This window comes from Pseudophryne corroboree, assembly GCF_028390025.1.
Source record: "Pseudophryne corroboree isolate aPseCor3 chromosome 3 unlocalized genomic scaffold, aPseCor3.hap2 SUPER_3_unloc_72, whole genome shotgun sequence".
In the NCBI taxonomy this organism is placed as follows: Eukaryota; Metazoa; Chordata; class Amphibia; order Anura; family Myobatrachidae; genus Pseudophryne; species Pseudophryne corroboree.
In genome coordinates this window covers 310,811-325,589 of record NW_026967566.1, presented here as the reverse complement: position 1 = coordinate 325,589, position 14,779 = coordinate 310,811, and positions in this window count along the sequence as shown.

Below are 14,779 nucleotides of genomic sequence, written 5' to 3'. Positions count from 1 at the left end.
ACAGAAGTATAACATAAAATACATAACCAAAATAAAAAAACAGGAATGAGCCACTGCCGTGGCTCATAACATTTAAGCTGTTTTTGAGGTTTTTTTGTAAAAAAAACAAATCCAAAACACACCCGAATCCGGAAAAAAAAATTGAGGGAGGTTTTGCCAAAATGCGTCCGCAGAACCGAATCCAAAACCAAGACACAAAACCCGAAAAATTTCCGGTGCACATCACTACTCTTCAGGAAGTTGGTTTCAAACCCCCCCCCCCCCCCTTCCCCCTAAGTCCCACGAAGCAGGGAGACTGTTGCCAGCAGCCTTCCTGTAACCTAACTAACTCTAGAAAATAAAAAGCTAAAAACACTCCTAGGAGCTCCCCTAGCTGTGACCGGCTCCTCCGGGCACATTTTCTAAACGGAGTCTGGTAGGAGGGGCATAGAGGGAGGGGCCAGCCCACACTATTAAACTTTTAAAGTACCAGTGGCTCCCAAAGGACCCATCTATACCCCATGGTACTAAATGGACTCGAGTGTCCTCTAGGACGTAAGAGAAAGTAGATTATAACCTAGCAGATGATGATGATTACAGGATATCATATGGTGTATTGCATGTAAAATATCTTGTTCCACACCTACTCTGCTGTAGCAATATACCTTATATAAGGGTGAGTAACACATGTACAGGCTTACCAGCGTATGAACACACACATAAAGGAATGCTACCTTACCAATGCTCCCAGGAGTAACGTTAGGAGACATTTCTCTGATCCATCAGCTCATATAACTGATGTTATTGTTCATCTAGAATCTCCAATTCATACGATATGTTCCTCATCCATTGTTTTACATTGGTGCTGACATAGGACTTGGCGAGTGACTACATCTCCATTTATACTTCATGGTTAGTTACCAGTACAAGAGAGAGATATATCTAAGTCTTATTATAATATTACATTTGTTATTGTGAGTGTTCTCAGGAGGGTGGACACAGTGATAGTCTGAGACACAATATTATATAGCCTCCCTGCAGAGCGTTACTGCATACAACCTAAGTGCTTCCTGCAGAGCGTTACTACTGCATACAACCTAAGTGCTCCCTGCAGAGCGTTACTACTGCTTACAATCTAAGTGCTCCCTACAGAGCATTACTACTGCACACAACCTAAGTGCTCCCTGCAGAGCGTTACTACTGCATACAACCTAAGTGCTCCCTGCAGAGCGTTACTACTGCATACAACCTAAGTGGCCTTTTCTGGTAACCACTATGTCTTACAATGACCACTTTGTTACTACCCTTAGCGTATCACACGATAATACAGTGTTACTACCTATAATGTATAACAGTGGGATCGTTCTCACAGGCACAAAGAAACATATATGTACAATTCAGCACATATGTAATAATATTGGTATTGAGAGGAAATGTTTTCCTATAACAAGTATATCATTGTAAAACCCTGTACCAGAGCAGAATCCTCAATCACATGTGTTACCCATTCAGTACATATATAAATTGATAATTGACCACATCACAAAGATCTGCACATTGAATAAAACAATATTGTTGGTAATAAAAGGTGTTCTCCTGTGACTGAGCATATCATGTGTAACCCTGTAACACAGCACAGTTCTCTAAGGCATGCATATCCAATTCTACACATTTGTATCACTTCTGTGACAATATTGTTATTGATACATTATAGGCAGTTACACTGTTTTAACGTGTGATACACTACAGGTAGTGGTCATTGTAAGACATAGTGGTTACCAAAAAAGGCCACTTAGGTTGTATGCAGTAGTAACGCTCTGTAGGGAGCACTTAGGTTGTATGCAGTAGTAACGCTCTGCAGGGAGCACTTAGGTTGTATGCAGTAGTAACGCTCTGCAGGGAGCACTTAGTTTGTATGCAGTAGTAACCCTCTGCAGGGAGCACTTAGGTTGTATGCAGTAGTAATGCCCTGCAGGGAGCACTTAGGTTGTATGCAGTAGTAACGCCCTGCAGGGAGCACTTAGGTTGTATGCAGTAGTAACGCTCTGCAGGGATCACTTAGGTTGTATGCAGTAGTAACGCTCTGCAGGGAGCACATAGGTTGTATGCAGTAGTAACGCTCTGCAGGGAGCACTTAGGTTGTATGCAGTAGTAACGCTCTGCAGGGAGCACTTAGGTTGTATGCAGTAGTAACGCCTGCAGGGAGCACTTAGGTTGTATGCAGTAGTAATGCTCTGCAGGGATCACTTAGGTTGTATGCAGTAGTAACGCTCTGCAGGGAGCACATAGGTTGTATGCAGTAGTAACGCTCTGCAGGGAGCACTTAGGTTGTATGCAGTAGTAACGCTCTGCAGGGAGCAATTAGGTTGTATGCAGCAGTAACGCTCTGCAGGGAGCACTTAGGTTGTATGCAGTAGTAACACTGCAGGGAGCACTTAGGTTGCTTGCAGTAATAACGCTCTGCAGGGAGCACTTAGGTTGTATGCAGTAGTAACGCTCTGCAGAGAGCACTTAGGTTGTATGCAGTAGTAACGCTCTGCAGGGGGCACTTAGGTTGTATGCAGTAGTAACGCTCTGCAGGGGGCACTTAGGTTGTATGCAGTAGTAATGCTCTGCAGGGAGGACTTAGGTTGTATGCAGTAGTATCGCTCTGCAGGAAGCACTTATGTTGTATGCAGTAGTAATGCTCTGCAGGGAGCACTTAGGTTGTATGCAGTAGTATCGCTCTACAGGGAGCACTTGGGTTGTATGCAGTAGTAACGCTCTGCATGGGGCACTTAGGTTGTATGCAGTAGTAACACTCTGAAGGAAGCACTTAGGTTGTATGCAGTAGTAATGTTCTGCAGGGAGCACTTAGGTTGTATGCAGTAGTAACGCTCTGCAGAGAGCACTTAGGTTGTATGCAGTAGTAATGCTCTGCAGGGAGCACTTAGGTTGTATGCAGTAGTAACGCTCTGCAGGGAGCAGCTGTAAAACAGGATTTTTCTGAGATCACAATCTAATTGTGAAAGGATCTCATAAATTTGACAAATAAAACCTGTGTTTAAATTCCTTTTATATTTCACTTGCTTATATCAATTATTGCTCTACCCATATACCCATACATAGGTAGTGCTGGTATATAAATTATTTTATATCTTTCATTCATTTTTTTGTCTCTCCAGGCTGACAATCAATTGGCTTATGTCATGCCTATTGAAAAATCTATCTTAAATAAATATAATAAAAGTTATGTTTTAATTTACTCATGAAACATAAACATAAAAGAGTGCGCCACACATTAAGGCTTCTTCAGATATAACCCTTCATCCACAATTCCTACGTACTTAATGGAATTGCTCTGTCTTCGCTCCTCCTTCAATTTCTCCAGCTGCTTCTGCAAAAGCCTGATGAGGGGAATGACCTGACTTAGGCTGGCAGAGTCTGAACTGGCTTCACGTGTGGCAAGTTTGAATGGTTTGAGAAACTTGCAAAACACGGAAATCATTCTCCATTGCGCTTGAGTCAGGTGTATTCCCCCTCCTTTGCCTGTACCGTAGGTGGACATATAGGCTTGAATGGCCTTTTGCTGCTCCTCCATCCTCTGAAGCATATAGAGTGTTGAATTCCGCCTCGTTACCACCTCTTGCTTCAGGTGATGACAGGGCAGGATCAGGAGTGTTTGCTGGCGCTGCAGTCTTCAGCATGCAGTGGCTGAATGTCGAAACTGTCCTGCAATTTTTCGGGCTACTGACAGCATCTCCTACACGCCCCTGTCGTTTTTAAAAAAATTCTGCACCACCAAATTAATTGTATGTGCAAAACATGGGACGTGCTGGTATTTGCCCAGATGTAATGCACGCACAATATTGGCGGCGTTGTCCGATATCACAAATCCCCAGGAGAGTCTAAGTGGGGTAAGCCATTGTGCGATGATGTCCCTCAGTTTCCGTAAGAGGTTGTCAGCTGTGTGCCTCTTATGGAAACCGGTGATACACAGCGTAGCCTGCCCAGGAACGAGTTGGCATTTGTGAGATGCTGTTACTGGTGCCGCTGTTGTTGTTGCTGTGGGAGGCAAGAAATCTACTCAGTGGGCTGTCACAGTCATGTATTCCTTAGTCTGCTCTGCTCCACTTGTCCACATGTCCGTGGTTAAGTGGACACTGGGTACAACCACATTTTTAAGGACACGGAGGACACTTTTCTTAATGTCCCTGTACAGTCTGGGAATCGCTTGCTCAGTGAAGTGGAATCTAGACGGGATTTGGTACAGGGAACACAGAATGTCATCAGCTGTCTAAATCCCACTGCACTAATGGCGGATACTGTACGCACGTCTACCACCAGCATAGTTGTTATGGCCTCAGTTATCCGCTTTACAACAGCGTGACTGCTGTCATATTTCATTTTCCTCAGAAAGGACTGTTGGACAGTCAATTGCTTAGTTGAAATAGTACAAGTTTTCTTCTGACTTCCCCTCTGGGATGACGATCGACTCCCAGCAGTGGCAGCAGCAGCAGTAGGCATACCACTGAAGGATCCTCCAGAGGAATCCCGGTTTGGAGAGGACTCGTCAGTCATGCCAGTGAGCCTACTCTTTCCATACCGTCTTGGGAAGGTCAGGCCTAGACATTGCAACCGCGGACACACTTGGACTCTCCTTGGGGATTTGCGATATCTCTGTACGCACAGATGTTTTTTCCTGTGCTTTAACAAGCTTAATTTTATTCAAGAGGCTGGAGGGCTTCCATTCTCTTGAGAAGCTGAGCCACCAGTCATGAACATAGGCCAAGGCCTTAGCCTTACCTTGCCACTTCGTGCCGTGAATGGCATATTGCCAATTTTGCCAATTTTACGTTTCTCGTCAGATAATGTATTTTTTTTCCTGATTATTTATTTTTGCTTCTTACATTTTACACGCCCTCTATGACATTGGGCATCGGCCTTAGCAGACGAAGTTGATGGAATTAAATAGTCAATGTCATGACTGATGGCAGCAGCAGCTTCAGCTCTAGTACTAGGAACTGGAAGTGGTTCCTGATCTGCCACTATTTTGTCCTCAAAATTGTTCTCCATTTCACAGGACAGCACCCCTTTATTATTACAGCGCACAGAGCAGTGCTTTTTTATTTTCACAGCACCCCTGTATACTTACAGCATACATGGCCAGTGTAATGTTATTTGAACAGCAACACCCCTATAGTTTACAGCATACAGGAGTGTGCTTTTAATTTTTAACAACTACACCCCTGAATTTTTATGAAATACAGGACCAGTGTAATGTTTTTTGAACAGCAACACCCCTATATTCTACAGTATACAGGGCCAGTGTAAAGTTATTTTAACAGCAGCACCCCTATATTTTACAGCATACAGCAGTGTGCTTTTAATTTTTAACAACTACACCTCTGAATTTTTACAACATACAGGGCCAGTGTAATGTTATTTGAGCAGCAGCACCCCTATATTTTCCAGCATACATTTGGACAGTGCCCCTGCCCCATGTACAGCTGCAGCACATGAAACACTAGTGACAGCCAGGACAGCACTCCTAGCACTGCACAGGTACACCACATGACTGCAGCAGCACCCCTACAGAGCACACACTAACTGCACCCGATGCCACCACCCACAGAGGGAGACAGAGGTCTGTCTCCCTCACTCTCCAAGTCTGGAGTGAAAATGGCAGACATGTGGATGTTTATATGGAATCCAAATCCCGCGAGAATCTGACAGCGGGATGATGATGTTTTGCCTCATTCTGGTTTCAGAGTCTGGCTGGAAGTCCCGAGCCAGACTCAGATCAGGACTCAGAGCGTGAAGTTCTGGGGGTTCAGTTCTCAGGAAACCCAACCCGCTCATATCTAATAATAATGTGTAATGGGCATTGCGGTGTGTAATAATGTGTAATGGCCATAACGTGTGTAATAATGTGTAATGGGCATAACAGTATGTAATAATGTGTAATGGGCATTACGGTGTGTAATAATGTATAATGGGAATTACAGTGTGTAATAATGTAGAATGGGCATTACGGATATGTAATAATGTGTAACGGGCATTATGGTGTGTAATAATGTATAATGGGCATTATGATGTGTAATTATGTGTAATGTGCATAACGGTGTGTAATAATGTGTAACGGCCCTGCAGATTTGTTTTAATTTTCAGCTGGGTGCTCATAAATGAAGTTGCTGTTTGTGTGTTACTATACAGGTTGTATGACACAGGTGTGTACATTACACTTGTACTTTGTAGTTAAATTGTGTATAATATTTTTCCCACAGATGTGTCAGCAGAGGAAAATCACAAATTCTGGTCTGGATTCATTGAATTGTATCACGAGAACGAGTGCCTGTGGTGTGTAATAAGTGTGGACTATGCCAACAGGACACAGAAGAATCGGGCATATGACCAGCTGATCAGATACAGTAGAGCCCGGAACAGCGAACAGTGTTTTTGTAGGAGCACAAGAAGTACATGGAATCACAATGTTCAGGAGCCGGGACGGATGAGGTTTACAAGCCAACACTGTGATATTATGACCTCATGAAAATAACTTTGGAACAAGAGCCAAGGATAAGGTCACAGTGTAATCTGGATCCGGATTCTCCCACTCTTGTGGACACCGGAGAGTCTGGATCTGGTAAGTACACACACATTTGTATTGTATTGTATTGTACACACACATTTTTACATGGAGTTCATTTTTGTTTTATACTGCAGGATATTACACCGGAGCTGGAAGTGGAGCCTTCCATGAGCGATGCAACTGAAGTGGATGACCCAACCCCACAGCCATGACCCCCGAAACAGTGGAGGTCATCCGGAAACCCACGTCTGCCCCGCCCATCTCACAACAGTTTTTCACTCTCACTGAGGAGGTTCTTAATAGGCCCCCAGACTTGGAGCAATCGTTTGGCAATTACATCATGGCGGAAATGCGACTGATGAAGGAGGATCAGAAGATCTACAAGCGTCTGGTTCTTCATGCTACCTCATTCACAAATGATGACTCTCTTGTTGAGGCGTGTGAGATAACACTTGGGATGAGGTTGGTTTATTATCCTCGCTGTGCTATCGCCCCTCGGTGTCTGATGCCGGTAGTCTGGCTTGTTAAAGCCTTTGTTGTGTAATGATTGACATCTGCCAATGAAATACAATATCCTGAACCGGTTCTGGAACCTTTACTTATGATTATATGAGATGGAGGAGGCATACACATACAGTGCATTAATGCAGAAATCAATATTGTATGAATCACATATATAAAGTACCGTGGTGCAAAAATCATTCAGTTCATGTGAAAGTTCCGTGCACTCAGCATCTAATGCGGAGATGAATGAGATATCCAATGATCACTATCGGTGGTAGAGACCGGCGTCCCGTATCTCTACAGTGGCTACAAATCTGTGTAACCTTGAGCGCTCCCATTGTGGCCATTCGTCTCAGACGGTGGGACTCGGACATTGTTCAGGATGAACACAGAGGCTCCGGGCTGACTCCGCTCTGGCTTCCGTGCCCGCATCCTCGGTTGGTCTTGTTCCAGACTCCCCCGGGAGCTTGTGTCTGCACCTGGCTCGTTGCTGCATGGGGAGGGATTGTGCTGGCTCGGGCTCTGCAGAACCTTTTGCCGGACACCCCCCTCCCCTCAATGCAGAGACTCACCTTTTGTTCTCCTTTGGATGCCATCCATCTGTCCTTTCTGCTTGCAATTATCCTTGCTGTCCTGGTTCCATTTTTATGCACCCAGCACCGGGACTCCTTAGGAGTATCAGTGTCCTTAATATCTGTTCTTCTGGGTGACTTTGTGTCTGTATCTCCAACATGTTTCAGCTTGCTGGCCTTCCTTGGGGGTCTGTGTGATTCACTGTTCTCTGGCATAAGTGAGGTTAAGTAGCAATCTTGTGTGTGGGAGCATTTACTGTCGGTAGTTCATACTTTGATTGTGATTGGTTTTTCTAGATGTCAATGAATGGTTCTTTTGTGGATTGGTTATTCACACTTGGATTGTGATTGTTTTTTCTACATGTCAATCAATGGTTCTTCTGTGGATTGGTTATTCATACTTGGATTGTGATTGGGTTTTCTAGATGTCAATCAATGGTTCTTCTGTGGATTGGTTATTCATACTTGGATTGTGATTGGTTTTTCTAGATGTCAATCAATGGTCCTTCTGTGGATTGGTTGTTCAGTTAGTTTAGTGTTGCAGATTTCTTGATAAAAGTTACATTTCTTGATACAAGTAAATGGCTTAAACTGTTTGCTACTAGATGTCACATGTTACACATAAATTCCCATTGTTCTTGCAGTCTGGGTTGAACATTGCATGTGACTATGTAACAGAAGACTATATTATGTTTCTCCAATAAGTGTGAATGGAATAAAATAGTCTCATCTTGTGCCTGTATTCTGTATAAATGTATTATTCCTATCAGAAAGGTGTTACCTAGTTGTTATAAATATAGTTACTTGGATACTATTGGGCTTAGAGAGAGTGTTTGATCCCAGGATGTAAAGATATTATCTTCATATACAAATTATGGATCGTACTTCATTGTCCTGGTTTAGGCCTTTGGGTGTTCGGGTCACCATGTGGATTATCATACGCAGGTCCTCCCTGTTGATGGTGTGTATGTAGTCACCCTCTCCAGGTTTTCTTACCCTCCTTCAGCCCTGTGACCTTGAGTAGTGTGGGATCTGATTCGTGATGTTCTTTGTAATGTAAGGAAAGTGGATGTTCTTCTGAACCTATTTTTATATTCTGTATCTGTTTGTTTATTCTCATTTTGAGTGGTCATATAGTCCTTCCTATTTATTGTTGCTGGCAGGGACATTCTAACATATATATGATGCCCTTGCTGTGGCATGGTAAGTTACATAGAAACATAGAATTTGTCGGCAGATAAGAACCACTTGGCCCATCTAGTCTGCCCCCTTTTTTTTGGGAATGTGAAACAGACATTACTGTTTTGGTAGGTGTGGTGCTTCTAGCTTTTGTTGTCTTGCAGCCCATGCAGGTCCCTTAGTGGTAGAAGCCCCTTCTTATGTGTTCCATCTTTAGTAGTTTGTGTTTTGGTGGTACGTGGCTGTGTACCAGCTTCTTCTTAATGTCTGGTGCTTTCAGGAACACTACTTTTGGTTTTGGAGGTATGATATCTGCTAGTGTGTCATCTTGAAGTATCGGCCAATGTTTGTGTATGATCTTTTTAATCTGATTTGCTTGTTTTGTGTATTGTGTTATGAAAGGGATCTCTTCTTTGTCTGTTTTCTGTTCTGGTCTCTTTTTGTATTGTAGGGGGGAGGCCTATCATTTCCCTTAACCATGGTATATGCCGTCTGTACCTTTTCTGTATCGTACTGTTTCTCTCTAATTTTAAACTTAGTTCTTGTCCTTGTGTCTCATAATCGCTGATTCTGGAGCAGTTCCTCCCGAGTCTCTTTAATTGGCCTACTGGGAACTGTTCAACCAGTTTGGGTGGTGGCAGCTGGAGGTTAGCATGAAGCTATTGACGTCCACTGGTTTGTTGAACGTGTTGGTGTGTATTTTGTTAACTGTGATGAATATGTTTACATCTAACAATTCTACCTTCGTTTTTCTGTATACAGTGGTAAATTCTAAGTTTTGGTTGTTGTTATTGATACGTGTGATGAATCTAGACTCACTTACATATGTTACACACCGTAATGCCCATTACACATTATTACACTCCGTTATGTCCATTACACATTATTACAAATCCGTAATGCCCATTACACATTATTACACACCATAATGCCCATTACACATTATTACACATTGTAATGCCCATTACACATTATTACACACCGTAATACCCATTACACATTATTACAAATCCGTAATGCCCATTACACATTATTACACACCTGTAATGCCCGTTACACATTATTACACACCGTATACCCATTACACATTATGCAGCACACCGTAATGTCCATTACACATTATTACACACTGCAATGCCCATTACACATTATTACACACTGTAATGCCCATTACACATTATGCTGCACACTGTTATGCCCATTACACACTGTAATGCCCATTACACATTATGCAGCACACCGTAATGTCCATTACACATTATTTCACATCGTAATGCCCATTACACATTATTACACACCGTAATGCCCAATACACACTATAATGCCCATTACACATTATGCAGCACACCATAATGTCCATTGCACATTATTACACACCGCAATGCCCATTACACATTATTACACACTGTAATGCCCATTACACATTATGCAGCACACCGTAATGTCCATTACACATTATTACACACCGCAATGCCCATTACACATTATTACACACCGTAATGCCCATTACACATTATTTCACATCGTAATGCCCATTACACATTATTACACACCGTAATGCCCAATACACACTATAATGCCCATTACACATTATGCAGCACACCATAATGTGTTACACATTATTACCTATGACCATATCTTACACAAGATACAGCAAAAACTGTAATACATGCTCTCATTATTTCCCGCTTTCATTATTGTAATAGTCTCCTGACCGGTCTTCCCAAACACAGGCTCTCACCACTACAATCCATTTATAATGCAGCTGTGAGGCTAATCTACCTCGCTAGATGGTCATTGTCTGAAGATCAGATCTGTCAGTCCCTCCATTGGTTACTGGTATTCTAACATATTAAATATAAAAAGGAGATTTATGGTAGACTTACCATAGTTAAATCTTTCTGCGAGGTACACTGGATTCCACAGGGAATAACATCATGGTGTAAAGTTGGATCTTGATCCGAGGCACCAACAGGTTAAAGCTTTAGACTGTTCCCAGGATGCACTGCACCGCCTCCTATAGCCCCGCCTCGAGGCACTGGAGCTCAGTTTTGTTAACCAGTAGCAGGTAAGAGAGATGGTAGATGTTAGTCACATAGAACCACATTCTGATGACAGGAGAAGGGACCAGTGACTAATGTCCTATAAACCCAAAGAAGCTATGTGCGTCAGGGTGGACGCTCTGTGGTACCCAGTGTACCTCGCAGAAAGAGATTTAACCATGGTAAGTCTACCATAAATCTTCTGCAGTGGGGTAAATTGGTATTCCACAGGGAATAACATCAAAGATGTTCTAAAGCAGTTCCTCATGGGAGAGGACGCACTGTAGCGCGCACAAGAAACTGGCATCCAAAGGAAGCATCCTGGGAGATGGAAGTATCAAAGGCATAGAACCTGATGAATGTGTTCACTGAGGACCACATAGCTGCCTTGCACAACACTCCATGACCGGCCGCCCAAGAAGGTCCAACAGACCGAGTAGAATGAGCTTGGATAGCAGCAGGAACTGGAAGTCCAGCCTGCACATAGGCTTGTGCAATCACCATCCTAATCCATCTGGCCAAGGTCTGCTTATTTACAGGCCAGCCACGTTTGTGGAAACCAAACAGTACAAACAGGGTATCTTACCTCCTGATAGAGGCAGTCCTGTCTACATAGATATGGAGAGCCCATCCCACATCCAAAGACTTTTATTTGGAGGACAAACCAGAAGACTTGATGGCTGGAACCACAATCTCTTGGTTAAGGTAGAAAGAGGACACCACCTTAGGTAAATAACCTGGGTGAGTTCGAAGAACAGCACGGTCCCGATGAAATATCAGAAAGGGTGCACGACAGGACGAGGCTCCTATGTCCAAAACCCATCTAGCAGAGGCAATAGCCAATAAAAACAAGACCTTGGCTGTGAGCCATTTAAGGTCTACTGTCTCAAGGTTCAAATGGAGACTCTTGCAGGGCATTCAGGACAACAGACAGATCCCATGGAGCCACAGGGGGAACATAGGGAGGCTGAATCCATAACACACCCTGAGTAAATGTATGAACGTCAGGGAGAAATGCAATTTTCCTCTGAAACAACACCAACAAGGCAGATATGTGAACCTTAAGGGAGGCCAGATGAAGTCCTAAATCCAGACCTTGCTGCAAAAACGGAAGAAGTCTGGGACTACTAAACTTGCATTCATCGTAATTCTGTCACGTCTGAGGATTCTTGTGGATCCGGATTTGGGGAAGGTGATTCTGGTGCACTTGGATCTCTGAATAACAAACGAGCGGGACGGATGAAGGTCTTGTGCATTTATTACTTGGAATAGTTTAACAGAGTTCTCCAAAGACAGGTGAATAGAGATACAACTGTAGGTTAGCGGGTGGCTGAGGATACCGGAACCGTGACCCAGTACTTCAAGGAGAAATTCCGAAGGCTGGTTACTGCGGTGTCCAGAACAGGTAGCTGGGAAGGAAACGGGAACAGAGTCGGCAGTCTGCGTGAGGCTAAATCAGGAGGCTTAGGTAATTTGCTGTAACAGGAACCTGACACTGGAGATGCTGCAGGAGCACAGAGAACTAGCTTCACAAATACTGTGAAAGACGTTGCACTGGCAATTTCCCTCCTCCAGACCTTCCTGTCTTATAGCAGCTGCTAGAGCTAATTGCCCACAGGGAAGTGATAAATTGGTGAAGTGTGGGCAAGACAGGCTTTTTGCCCACATCCAAGATGGCCACCGGGAACACAGCTCGGCCTGTTCACAGAAGCCCTGCTCCACAGCAGCACTGCTAACATGCTGCCAGTCTGCAGAGCTGCCAAACAGTGCCCCTGCCTGTCCTCCCAGCACACCCTGCCCGACGCCAGCAGCCCGCACCTCCGCCAGCTGGTCCTCTCCAAAGGGACCGGACAGGTAATAGCTGGCTCCTCTGCACAGTCTCCCGCCGGACCGTGACATTACCCCCCCCTCTTTAGAGTGGCCCCTGGACACAATTTCGGCTTCTCTGGATGTTCAGAATGAAATTTGCGAACTAATGCTGGGGCATGAACATCTGTTGCGTACTCCCAGGACCGTTCCTCCGGACCATATCCTTTCCAGTCCAATAGGTACTGTAACCGGCCATAACGAATTCGGGAGTCAAGTACCTTTTTAACCTCAAACTCTATTCCACTCTGGGTGAGTACTTTGGGTGGTTGTGGTAACAGTCTCCGAAATCGGTTCAAAACCAAAGGTTTTAGCAAGGAAACATGGAAAGAAGAGGGAATTTTGAGGTAAGGGGGTAGTTTGAGTTTATAAACCACTGGATTAATTATTCCCACAATTGGAAAAGGACCTATAAAGCGGGGGGCAAACTTCATTGAAGGTACTCGTAAGCGTAAGTTCCTTGTAGAAAGCCAAACTTGGTCTCCTACCTTGAGACTAGGAATTGTTCTTCGTTTTCTATCAGCCCATTTCTTGTAACGAAGAGAAGCCTTTTGAAGATTGGTATGAACCTGATTCCAGATGTTCAAAAAACGCTTAAGGGAAGTTTCCACTGCTGGTAAATCGAGTGCCGGTAGACTTTGAAATGCTGGAACTTTAGGATGGGCTCCGTAAACAATGAGGAAAGGTGTAAGCCCAGTAGAAGAATGGTAAGTATTGTTGTGGGCGAACTCAGCCCAGGGTAAATGTTCTACCCAATCATCCTGAGAAGAGGAAAGGTGAATGCGTAGAAAGGTCTCCAAGTCTTGATTAACTCGTTCCGTGGAACCGTTGGACTGTGGATGATAGGCTGTGGAATACTGCAATTTGATTTGTAAGGCTGTGCAAAGGGATTTCCAGAACTTTGCTACAAATTGCACCCCTCGATCAGACACTATTTCGGTGGGAGGGCCGTGAAGCCTGAAAATCTCAGAAATGAAATGATGGGCCAATTCAGATGCTGTTGGTAATTTCTTCAATGGTACAAAGTGGGCCATCTTGGAGAATCGGTCTATCACCACCCAGATTGTAGTGTAGCCTCTAGAAGACAGTAAATCTGTTATGAAGTCCATTGATAAATGGGACCACGGTTGAAAGGGTACAGAAAGAGGCAGTAACTTCCCAGCTGGAGGTTGCCGAGAGACTTTGTGTTGGGCACACTTAACGCAGGAGGAAATGAAGGCTGTCACATTTGCTTTCAGCGTGGGCCACCAATAGGATCTTTGCAGAAATTCCATTGTCTTGTGAACACCTGGATGACCTGAAAATCGGGAAGTGTGAGCCCAAGATATAAGTTTCTTCCGTAGTTGGGGAGTGACAAAAGTTTTCCCTGCAGGAGGTTGTAGACGAGTGGAGACAAAAACTTTTGCATCTAGGACGGGGTGTGTTTGAGGAGGTTCTTCAGATTCAATTGCGGTAGTGGACCGTGACAGAGCATCTGCTTTTAGATTCTGTGAACCGGGCCGATAAGTCAGGATGAACGAAAAGCGGGAGAAGAACATGGTCCAACGAGCAAGACGCGGACTCAGACATTGTAGATCTTTCAGGAAGGTTAAGTTCCGATGATCTGTATAAATGGTAATAGGGAAGTTAGCCCCTTCCAGGAGGTATCACCATTCCTCGAGGGCTAGCTTGACTGCCAACAACTCCTGCTCCCCGATAGTGTAGTTCTTCTCGGCGGGGAGAAACTTCTTCGAGAAGTAACCACAAGGATGGAACTTATGATCTTCGTACCTTTGAGAGAGTACTGCTCCTACCGCTTCTGAGGAGGCGTCCACTTTGAGAAAAAAGGGTTTATTTATATCTGGTTGCCTTAGTACTGGTGCTGATATGAATGCTTGTGTAAGCAAATGGAAAGCGGACTCTGCCTCTGGGGACCAATGAGACGGATCTGCTCCTTTCCGAGTAAGAGCGGTGATGGGGGCTACCAAGGCGGAGAATCCTCTAATAAATTTCCGATAGTAGTTAGAGAACCCTAGGAAACGCTGCACTGCTTTAAGAGAGGAGGGTCTTGACCAGTTCAATATGGC